At 48.7% G+C, this 12,458-nt stretch overlaps 1 non-coding gene across 1 annotated transcript; it reads right to left on the minus strand.

Moving 5' to 3' along the window:
* Window positions 1-11,495: 11,495 nt before the first annotated feature.
* On the minus strand, window positions 11,496-11,580 carry TRNAS-UGA (transfer RNA serine (anticodon UGA)). The gene has a single exon. It is a non-coding gene; the product is annotated as a tRNA-Ser (tRNA).
* Window positions 11,581-12,458: the final 878 nt, after the last annotated feature.

The following is a 12,458-nucleotide window of genomic DNA, read 5'->3' on the forward strand; positions in this document are numbered from 1 at the left end:
CTAAAGCAAATGCTTCTCCCTGTGCCGGTCCTCGGCCGTGTTGAAGGTCGTGCCGAAGGAGCGCAACGCACCACATTCGTGTCAGGGTCCCAAACTGCAGGGAAAGTAACATACGAATTCTGACAGGTCCCGTCCTATTGCAACCCGGGTCCCTGCCAGCTCTTGCAATAGCTCCCTGCTCTGGCTTTTGCCAGCTGCCAGAGCTGCGCACCAGGGCGCCTCTGCATACTGTCACCTCGGGTCACCATCCATGGGCTGAGTCCCAGTCCCTGCAGGACGCGTGTGCGTTTAAACCTCGGCCATGCATTGCAGCTTCTCTGCACCCCAAGTGCGCGACTCATCCTGCCCCAGGGCAATACCTGCGCAGCTTTGCGAAGGAGGCGCAGGCCCGACAGCAGTGGAGGTGTGAAATGCTGACACACCAGCTGCCAGGGCCATTTACATCAGCCAGATTGGTCTCTCAGGACAATAATAGATGTAGAACAAATGACGATGGGGAGCCGAAAGTGCTATTACTCATTATTGAAACTTGGGATTATTCTCTGGCCAGTGCTAAAACCATACAGCCGGCAGCCAGTGGACAAGCCCTCGGTAACCTCTGTCACTGAACTAAAAGCTTTCGGAGGGCGAACAGAAGTGCTATAAATCTTGGGGGTGACATTAAACATTTGTCACAGGAACACTTAGGCCTTATTTTAATCTCTTCCTTTCAGAGAGATCATCATAACAAATAACAAGGTGACTTAACCCCAGTCAGAGGGGCCCTCTTCCCGCTGCCGGTGGAAACAACAAATGGCTCCGAATACACCGGGAGGGGCGGCTGATCGACACGCCGGCTGGGTAGGCTCGGAGTCCCTCCTAATGGACACAGGCCCTGCGATGTTTGCAGGGGCTGCCTGTTACTGCAAAGACACCGGGCCCTGCAAATGCTTTACCTTGAATGTTGTTGTCATTTTTGTGTTGTGATCCTCCATTAATCTTGCTCCTGGCTAGGAAGGGGAATAAATTGTTTACACTGCAGGCATGAGAGGGTTACCTGCCTTACCCTTGCATTTGGGAGTGTTAAATCTATCTCGCCGGGTACGTTAGGGATTGGTTTTGCCAGATGAGCTCTCCAACGAGGAATCGGATCCTCTGCCCGGATGGTTCCTTGTTCACCATGCTCCGAGATTAAGGGAATGGGCAACTGTCCTAGGGAGAGGAATACAGAGGGGAGCGCAGACACCCTTATGCGATGTGTTTTGGAGTTCTGCCTTTCTGCAGTCAGGTAAGAGAGATGCCAATAAGCCCAGCTAGAGAAGCCAAGTCTGTGCATGCATCTCGTGCACACACAGCCCTGGGGTACACCTTCCATACACAAATGAAGCAGGACTTCCCTAACAGTGCGCTGGACGGGGTTCTCCTAGGAAAAGTCACCAAGCCTAGTTCGAGAGAAGTCACGAGTGAACACAATCATGGCAACACCTTGCATGTCCATCGTGTCTTCGGGAAGCCCAGCTCATCATGGGAGGGAAGTCCCTGTCGCACAAATGGGGAGACCAAGACATGGAAGGTGAGAGACTTACTCCAGGGTCAATCAGTGACTCTGAGGAAGAACCAGGAAGAGGTCTCAGCTCTCAGCTCTCAGCCCTACATCTTCTTCCACATCAAGTCTCCAAGAGGAAAACCATGGCAGAGGGGAAGTCCCTTACAGCCCACGATGCAGTGGAATCGCAGGCTTGAGTCACACCCAGCAGGCGTTCTTGTATGTAAGAACGGCCAGACTGGGTCAGACCAAAGGTTCATCTTGCCAGTGTCCTGTTCTCCGACAGTGGCCAGTGCCAGGTGCCCCAGAGGGAGTGATCAGAACAGGGAATCATCAAGTGATCCCTTCCCTGTTACCCATTTCCAGCCCCTGAAAAACAGAGGCTAGGGACACCATCCTTGCCCATCCTGGCTCATAGCCACTGATGGTCCTAACCTCCATGAATGTGTCTAGTTCTTTTTTGAACCCTGTTGAAATCCTGGTTTTCACCACATCCTCCAGCAAGGAGTTCCACAGGTTGACTGTGCTGCATGAAGGAAAACTTCCTTTTGTTTGTTTGTTTGTTTTAAACCTGCTGCCTATTCATTTCATCTGGTGACCCCCTTAGTTCTTATATTGTGGGAATATGTAAAAAACATTTCCTTGTTCACTTTTTCCATACTAGTCATGATTTTATAGACCTCTGTCCTATCCCTGCTTTTCTAAGCTGAAAAGTCCAAGTCTTTTAAAGTCTTTTTAACATAGCTGAAGTTGCCTATCTTAATTGTCTCATCGTGGAGATGTACCCTAAGAAAATAAGGCTCTGGATCTGAAATTTTATCTCTGTCTCATCTTTAACATCAGACCTGGCCACAGGGGATGCTCTCATGTGCCCCATGTACATGCTCTGGAGCCCAGTAGGGACAAAGAAGCCTAAATCCAAACCCACTCACAGCTAGAGAAAATAAGAGGACTTATAAAATAGTAATGTTTTCCCTGCAAGAAAAAAACCCCAAACTTGGACCCAAGAGTGCCCTTAGCTGCACCCTCTGAAGTCAGTGTCCTCATCGTGGTGTACATGAGGGCAGAATTTGCTCCAGTGATTACCAGACTATGGAGGGTGTGGGCCAAAAACCTGCATCTAAGCTGCACGTGCAAAACCTCCTCTTCACCTGGCAGCCACAGGTGACTGTTGGGAGCACTCAGGAGATGCACCTCCCTGTAGTCCTGCCAACATTTCAATTGCTAAATTGGGTGTCTCCACATGCCCCCTCCCAGCCTCTCTGGTGGCCCCCCAGTACCTCCCCTCACAGGCACCAGTCACACCTACTATCCATCCCTCTTGTGACTGCTATTGCTATTCTGAATGCAGGTTAGGTGTCTGGTTCTTAGCTTAGGGCCTGAACTGTGTGCAGCTGCAACTGAGTTCTTGAATTCAATGGCAGTTTTAAGACTGTGACTGGCCCTGCCATAACAGGGGAAGAGGTTTTGACATCTCCTGCTCAGTCCAATGAGGATCTCTTCCCCTGGAGGCTGGACAAGCACCAGAGAAAAGGGTCTCTTAATTGTGAAAGACGATCCTCAGAAGTATGTGGGTGCCTAACTCCTACTGAACACAGGGGGAGTTGGGCCCCTAAATACCTTAGATTACCCCGTCTAAATTAATTGTGCTAGTAACAAGCACTTATGAAGAGTCAGTAAAGCACCTGCAATTCATGTCCAAAGAGTTCCCCCAAAATGCTTATCAGGAACTCGCTGTTATTCTGTCAAATAACCAGAGAATTCAAAGTAAGAACTAAATCTCCACCAGTTTTTAAGCCGGTTATAGTAGATTAGAAGAGATGCATTCACATTGATTTGGCCAGATAAATCCTTAAAAAGTCCCCTAGGGCTCTCTGAGTTCTGAGTCTAGACCTTATCCTTCAATAATGGGATATAATGTACCACTAGGAATGATTACACAGAGGGAATGGGTTTGCTGGTTACAGCAGAAGACTAAAAATTAGGACTCCTGGGTAGGGAAGTGAGTGAATAATGGATTTTTCAGTTTGCTGGCAAGTCCAAAAAACGTGGGAGAAAAGCAAATTTGGGGTCAAACAACATTTCGATCAACCTGACACTAAATGTTTAGGTTTGATTTTATAGGTTTTAACATATTTTATTACACGAACAGGAAATTTCAAAACCTCAAAGTCCTCCTGGTGTTGTCAAATCTGCATATTTTTCCGGAAAAAAAAAATCTGTCAAAAAATTGGTAAAGCTCTGCTCCTATATAACCTTAAAGAATTTACGTCACCTTTCTTTGCCGTGGTTAACCAGCCTTTCCGTTGGGCACAGTGCGGTCCTAGCTGCCTTACAGGCTTGTGGCAAGGGTTAATTCTTGCTTACAAAGTGCTTTGGGATCCTCCTAAGAAAGGTGCTAGGGAATTGCAACGTCTTAGTAACGTACATTTAAAAGAACCCTGGCCCACCATAAATATGAATGCAGCACAGCCGGGTTTCACAGCGCAAACACATGCCAAACATCCTAAAATACTGCTCTTCGTGCCCACACTGCAATCCCCAGAGAGCAACCCTTGGAGGAGTCTATTGAAAAACAAAGAGGTTGGAAGCAGCTGGAGTGGGAAAGGCTTGAAGTTCAGCGCACTGCAGTGGATTTAACCAGAGAAGATGAGCCTGTTAATGGAAATATTGATTGTCTCGGAGGTTCGCGGCTGCCAAACCAACCTGCACATATGGTACCAGTTTTATTGATATATGAATGAGATTAAACATGACACCTGTGTCAAGCGAATCCCTGGGTACCATTTAACTAACACTTAAAGCAGCTGCTTTTGAAAGATTACTTTCAGGCCCAGGCCACCCAAATAGAACAATATAATCACCTTAAGTACTTTCCCAGTTCCCGACAAATGGGAATTCTTGCCTTGTGGTCACATAAACAAACAGTATTAGTGAAAGTCAAATAAAGGGGCCTGAGGTACCTGGATTTTCTCTTTGGCTGTGTTGGTGTAATGCAGGCAGACCCTGGTCAGCTGTGGGCAGAATCAAACCTGGGACCTCTGGGGCTTAGTGCATGAGCTTCTACATGTGCATGAGATAAAAGCCAGCTGGTGATTAGCTAAGACTGCAAAGCAGGCTCATTATTCTCTCTGTAAGTGGTCTCAGTGCCACTAGGTGGGACAGTACCATACCCAGAAGGTGTATGGGTTACATTGGCTCCGGATTTCTTGCTGTGATCACTAGGCCCAATCACAGGGCTCTTGAGGCCTACCTCTTATTCAGCAGGCCAAAAGTCTCCGTTTGACTTTGAGCTGTGCCACCGAGTGTTCGTTTCCAGGCGGGATTGCATGTGAAATGAAACAGAGCTCAGGGATGCTCCGAATGCATTATGCTCCGAGCTGGTTCATTAAAGGAGGCCTTGGAACAAATTGATAAATGAAACAGTAATCAGTCACCAGAACCAGATGACATTCACCTCCGAGTTCTGAGAGAACTCACATGTGAAATTGCAGCAGTGCTAAATGTGGTTTGTAACTTATCCTTTAAATCAGCTTCTGTATCAAATGACTGGAGGACAGCTAATGCGATGGCAATTTTTAAAAAGGGCTTTAGAGGTGATCCTGGCACGAACAAGCCAGTAAATCTAACTTCAGCACCACACAAACTGGTTGTAAAGAACAGAATCATCAGACACACAGATGAACATAATTTGCTGGGGAAGAATCAACATGGTTTTTATAAAGGGAAATCATGCCTTGCCGATCTATTAGAATTCTCTGAGGTGGTCAGCAAACATGTGGGCAAGGGGGATCCAGTGGATATAGTGTACAGGCAGTCCCCGACTTACGCGGATCCGACTTATGTCGGATCTGCACTTACGAACGGGGCTTTCTCGCCCCGGAGCTCGCAGGCAGTGGGACTGCCCAGAGCGCAGCGGTCCCGCCACCTCGACCTCCAGGGCGAGAAAAGCTGCTCCGGGTGGCCCTGGTCTGCTGGGGACTGTCTCCAGCAGACCAGGGACACCTGGAGCAAACCCAGGGAGGCAGCGGGGTCCCGCGCCTCTGAGGCTTTTGCCACTTCTTTTTTTCGGAAGAGGCTTTTCTGACGTTTGGCCAATCTAAAGTGGGACAAATGTTGTAAAAAAAACCCCTTTTTTGGAACATCCCTTCTTCCTTGTAAAATGAGTTTTACAGGGATTCCGAAAAAGCGCATCTGCTCTTCTGAAAAATATTTTGGAAGAGGAGACGCATTCCCTGGACGCGGCAGTTTTTCCAGGATACCTCCCAGAAAAGCTCTGCAGTGTAAGCGTAGCCGAAGGGACCTCGAGAGGTCTAGTTCAGTCCCCTGCGTTCATAGCAGAACTAAGTATTATCTAGACCTGGTGTTTGTCTCACCTGCTCTTAAAAATGTCCACGGATGGGGATTGCATAACCTCCCTATGCAATTTATCCTAGTGCTTAACTGCCCTGATGGTTAGGAAGTTTTTCCTAATCTCTGCCCTGCACCTCCTTTGCTACAATTTAAGATAATTGAATCATAGAATCATAGAGCTGGAAGAGATCTCAGGAGGTCATCAAGTCCAGCCCCTGTTCCCAAGGCAGGACCAATCCTAACTAAATCAACCCAGTTAGGGCTTTGTCAAGCCGAGACTTAAAAACCTCTAGGGACGGAGATTCCACCCCCTCCCTAGGTAACCCATTCCAGTGCTTCACCACCCTGCTAGTGAAGTAGTTTTTCCTAATATCCAACCTAGACCTCCCCCACTGCAACTTGAGACCTTGCTCCTTGTTCTGCCATCTGTCACTACTGAGAACAGCCTCTCTCCATCCTCTTTGGAACCTCCCTTCAAGAAGTTGAAGGCTGCTATCAACAACCCCCCATCACCTCCCCACCACCACCACACTCTTCTCTTCTGCAGACTAAACCAACACAAATCCCTCAGTCTCTTCTCATAGATGATGTGCTCCAGCCCTGTTATCATTTTGGTTGCCTTCCACTGGACCCTCTCCAATGCGTCCACATCCTTTCTGTAGTGGGGGGCCCAGAACTAGACACAATACGGAAGATGTGGCCTCACCCGAGCCAAATAAAGGGGAATAATCACATCTCTGGATCTGCTGGCAATGCTCCTCCTAATGCACCCTAATATGCCATTAGCCCTCTTGGCTACAAGGGCACACTGTTGACCCGTCTCCAGCTTCTCACCCACTGTAATCCCCAGGTCCTTTTCTGCAGAGCTGCTACTTAGCCATTCGGCCCCCAGCATGTAACAATACTTGGGATTCTTCCATCCCAAGTGCAGGATTCCACACTTGTCCTTGTTGAACCTCATCAGATTTCTTGTGGCCCACTCTTCTGATCTGTCCAGGTCACTCTGGACCCCATCCTTGCCCTCCTATTACTTCTTGTCCTATCCTCTAGAGGTGAAAAACAATTTTTTCTCCCTCCTCCTTCTAACAACTTTTATGACCTTAAAAACTGTTGTGTCTCCTCTCGATAATTTCCGTCTTCAGACTAAACAAACCCAATATTTTTCAGTCTTCCCTCCTAGATCCTGTTTTCTGGACCTTTAATCATTTTTGGAACTTTTCTCTTGACTTTCTCCAACTTTCTTCCATCCTCCTAGTTTGACAGGGGGAACCATTGGTAACTACTCTTTGAATACAATTTTTCAGCTAGTTGTGCATCAACCTTACAGTAATTTCATCTAGACCACATTTCCTTAATTTACCCATGAGAATGCCATGAGAGACTGTGTTGAAAACCATTCTAAAATCAAGATTTATCTTGTCTGCTCCTTCCCCCGTATCCACTAGGCCAGTAACCTTGTCAAAGAAAAAAATTAGATTAGTTCGGCATGATCTGTTCTTGACAAATCCATGTGGGCTGTTACTTGTAACTCTATTGTCCTCTAGATCGGGGGGCAGGAACCTAAGGTCCGGGGGCCTGATTCAGCCCCTGGCTCACCCAGATCCAGGGACTCAGGTCTCCTTCTCCCCCCACAGCATTGGGAGACCACACTAGCACTCCATCCCACCTCCCCACTGTGGACTGGAACCCACAAAATCTACTAGCCTGTCCCCTCCCCCTCTCCCGGCTCTGGTGTGTAAGGGGAACATGGAAGCGCCTTCCTCTTTCTCAGTTGGGGGTCACATCAGTGAGGGTTTTTCCCCCTTCTCACTTGTGTGTGGCCCCCAAATGATTTTTCTGTGGGTCAGTGGACCCCGACCCAAAAAAAGCTCCCTGCCCCAGATGCTCAGAGAGATCTCCAGTTAGATAGGGGGTCTCTCGTCATAGTTCTTCCTGCTCTGGAGACTGAAATATTTTTCTTTAGCACAAGAGGTATTCTCCTCAGTTTTCTGTCTCCCAATAAGGTATTCCCATGATTATCAGACCAGGCCCCCTCCATCGAGTGATCTTGGAAAACCCAGGACACAGGCAGGACCTTTTAGGATGCAGGCAACCGATACAGCAGGTTGTGAAGGGGTTATGGTAATCACACTGTGCCAGCACCTCCTTTCTTAAGCCAGCTGAGTTCTTCCACAAATGGATCTTTCCAGTAGATTGCCCTTGTGCCATTTGAGAGTAGAGTGGATCCCACAGCCACAGAAGGTAGGAGAGTCCAGTGGGTGATCCAGTAGCCTAAAGGCTAAGGTATCAGCCTTAGAAGTCTGGGTGTATGGGTTCAAGTCCTACCCTCCCTTGGGGCAACTCCACCTCCCTACCTTCTTTCCTGCCCCATAACTGCAGGAGAGAGGGGGGGTGTGCAGGGTAAAGGTGTACGTAACCATCCATTTGTTTCTCTGAAGAAAGAGCCAGCCTCTTGATTACATGTTGAATTAATAATCAGTTCCATCTTTTTCTAAATTCACTGTTTGCCTGTCTAATCTAGCTCTCCCTCGTCTGGGTGAATCTTCTTCACTGTTAAAACTGCAGAATATCTCCTGCAAAATTGATAACTGATGGGCGGGGGGGATGTGTTTCAAAAGCAACTAATAGATTATTCATGACGTGGCTATTAGCAGTCAGACAGGGAGCGGGGTCAGCTGTGCCTTAGTCATTCTCACACTTGTCCATCTTATATTATTAACTAGAGGAGCGGTGCAAACTGCCTTAATTGCTAACCAAAGCCCCAGTCCCAAAACCAGATTTGGCCTAGTGGAAATCTGAGTGGAGATACCACCCCAGAAGGTGCTGCCACCATGGATCTGATTGGAGGATCAAGACCTAATATGTAGGGAGAGAGTTCCAGATGTGCCAAAGGGATTTAAGAGCACAAGTCCCATTGCCTTTCAAGAGTACATGTTCAATTTACTAACAATACATTACAACACACATCCCGTGCTGGCTGCTGCATTTTGAGGGTAAAACTCATGCCAATATGGCTTATTGCTCCTAAATCCACTAGGTGCTTTTGAAAAATGTTTCTCGTGGTTCAGCAGAGAAGAAAGCGTGTGGGTTGCAGAGCAAAAGATGAACCCTCTGAACAGGTAAGATGTCATAACGTGTCAGAATCTCATGAAGTTACTTGATATGGCAGCACTGCGGGCTTATGGCTGTGCTTAATGGCACAATCTCACCCAGTATGGCTACTGGTGTAAAATCTAGAAGTGTGGGGGACCCCACTGCTGCCCTCACCATGCCCCCAGGCCCTGCTCTGCACTGCCCCACCTCTTCCCCCAGTACCCTGCCCCCTGCTTGCTCCCTCCCCCTGTCACTCACCCTTAAGGCTGGTAAAAATGATGGGGCTATGGCTTCCTGCGCCCACCATTCCAGCACCCCTGCGATCCTGTGCCGCCAGTGTCACTGATAACCAGGCAACTTCGACCACACCCAGATTGTCTCTTTGTTCTGTTTTTGTGCTGTGCCTTGCACAACAGGGTCCTGCTCCGGGATGGAGACTCAGTGGAGCTACTGCACATCATTAGTAGTTGTAACACTTTGGAATCTGCCCCCACCCTCCCGCAATCAACGCACACCCTTTGACTTCTGGACCCACAATCCTGCCTGTCCGGAGACTTATGATGCTGTTCCAGCAATGTATTTAACACCTGACCCCTTCTGGTATCGCAGCCTCTGCTGTTTTAACAACCCGCCTGCATTTAAATATCCTTTATGGCTGTTAGGAACGAGCAAATGAAAGAGAATGGCACTTCCAGGACATCAGAGATACAAAGGGTCCCTTTATCCAGGAGACATCTCTGCACTGTGTGTAGTATTTTACCTGTTTAAACGGCCACTTCTGCAGGCCTTAAGTACAGCGCTGTGCCAGAGAGGTATGGATTTTTAATTAAGGTTCCCTCCTCCCCCCCACAACTGGATAGTTCTGCAGGTTGAGAAATCTCCTTAATATCCAGAGAGGGGTTTAATGTTATATGGACTGTTAAAAACCACCATGTTAATAGCTCTGAGATGATAATTTTCATGGTCTTCTGGGACTGCCGTCTCTTATTAACTCTTCATGGTCCTGCTAAGGGGGGGTGCTTTGCCGGTTGCCCACGGCTTTCATTTATTTATGTATTTGGGGGCAAGATTCTCCCCTCGCTTACAGCTGTTTTCCACCTCAAGCCCAACTCCTAATTGATCCCAGGTAAACGAAAGGAGCATTGGGCTCTCTCTGGGTAAGCCCCGCGTTAGAGTTACAGCGGAAGCCCTGAGCCGGGCTGAGGGTGGAACAGGGAAGGAGTTTGCCTAGCAGCAAGGAGAAGGTGGTTCAACAGCTGTTAGTCGCATCTGAGCCTGCTCATGGAACTGGCATGTCAGATTAAACATCCACAGATGCTGCCGCAGGTTCCAGGGGGCGCACAGCACTGTGGCCGTGTCTACACGGGGAAAAGGCGGGACAACGTGCTAAGTGTTTAACGTGCTCCTGCTGGTAGCACAGGCAGGGCCATCGGTGTTTAAAACCGTGTCAGCTGTCACGATCTCTTGGGCCTGGACAATTTAGGCCAGCGGAGGATCTGGCCTGAGCGCCGCCAGGCCTCTTATCCAGGCAGCCCATGATCAGCTCCTGTTACACTCTAGAGCAGGCCTGGGCAAAATACGGCCTGCGGGCTGAATGTGGCCCACCAAGCCACTGGATCTGGCCTGTGGAGGCAGCAGGGAGCCCCAGGCAGGCTCCCCTGTTTGCCCTGCAGTCCCACGCAGAAACATGGCTTCTGGGCCCCGTTTCTGTTTCAAAACTGGAGGGGAGGGGGGAAGCTTCAGGAGCCTCCCCTGCCCTCAGCACAATCCCATTGGCTGGTTTCTGGCCAGAAACCAGCCAATGGGAGCTGCTTGTTTGAATAATAGGCAGCCAAGAAGAACCATGTCACCTCTCCTCCACTCAGTTATTCACACAAGCACATGGCTGAGCAGGCAAGCTGGCTGGCTGGGAAATGTTTTAAGCTCTGCAAGTTTTAGCTCTGTAGGCAGGCAGGCTGGTTTAGCTGCTGGCTGGTAAGTCTCCTGGCCACAGCCTGCCTCTGGCACCCCAGCCTCTCTCTTCCCCAACCCTCTGCCCCCCCCAATCAACATACTCAAAACCTCTGCTCCCCTTTTGCATCTGTACCCCCTCCTCGATCTGGCACCACAATCTCCTACCCCAGATCACAATCCCTGCCTACTCTAGGTCACATCCCACACCCCTGCACTCAAGTCCCCTGCACCAGGTCACAACCGCCTCCTTCACCCTTCCAAACTCCAGTCTTCCTCCTGATCCCCAATCCCTTACCCCAAGGTGCCCTCTGAACCCAACCTCAATCCCAGACCCTGAACCTCCTCCATTAATATCATGGAAGAGTGCGGCCCTCAATCATTCTCCAAAATCTTGGCATGGTCCCCCTCCATCAAGAATTATTGCACCCCCCCCCCCTCCTGCTGTAGAGAGAGACACATACCCAGAGTTAGGTCTGAGCTGAGAATTTCCTGAGACTTCAGGGACAGAGTGAGACACACTATCCCAGGTATCGCTCTGAAAGGGGAAGGTGTTTGGCTAAAATACCCCTTTTGCTGGGAGCAAGATTTGAACCTGCACAGGGAATCCCTATTGGATTTCAAGTCCAACGCCTTAACCACTCAGCTATCACCCCAGCACTCTTCTAGGGACCAGAGAAACTGGTAAATAATCCCCGTGCCCAGGCTTGAAGTCCTCTGAAATACCAAATTCAAACAGCAAACCTGTTCCCAGAGCAGAGGAGGCATTTTGGGTTCTCCTTGCTTAGCCATGTGGTTAACCAGCTCCCTCCTGTGGGGCGTGCGATTGCTGCTAACCCCCCTGTAAGCCTAGAGCAATAGAACGGACCTGGGCAAGGTCACACATTGAATTACAAACCAACTTTGACTCCCTGCTCCCATTTCTCACTGTTACTAAAGAGTTTTTATTACTGGCCTCTTCTCTCTATTTGTAAACAGGGTTATGTCACGAACAAGCCACCAGCCTGGAGAATGTGACACGGCTCCCTTCACCCGGGCCCTGCCTTTTTCATTACTTCAGAGAAACCTGATCATGGAAAAATGAACCCAGAGTCCAACGACAAGAGATTATGAACATTTTGTGCCTTGGAAAATCCCCCGAGTCCAGAATGATAATTTATTGGTTCATTCTGATTTGCTTCTGTTTTATGGCAACTAATCAATCAGAGCCCCTCACTTCTGAAAGTCACAGACTCGTGCCTCAGTTTCCCTCTCTCACGGCCTTCTTGGTGCCTTTAATTTTCCTCAGTCTCCAGGTCAGGAGACGTGTCCTCCACTTGCTGGAACTTGCCTTTTTCATATTTCCTGCTGGAACTTTCCTTTTTCCCCATAATGATGATTCACATCCCTGGGTGATGTACTGCCCTACGGGTGTATCTCTTCATACTTGGCCTTAGAAGATCAGCGATTTAGAAAACAGCTTTAGTTGTGCAGGAAATGCAGGAACTGAAAGGAACCAAACGAGATTCCGACCCCCCATATCACCTTCACCAATTTG

The sequence above is a fragment of the Pelodiscus sinensis genome, chromosome 20 (assembly GCF_052426305.1).
Source record: "Pelodiscus sinensis isolate ZL-2025 chromosome 20, ASM5242630v1, whole genome shotgun sequence".
Lineage (NCBI taxonomy): Eukaryota > Metazoa > Chordata > Testudines > Trionychidae > Pelodiscus > Pelodiscus sinensis.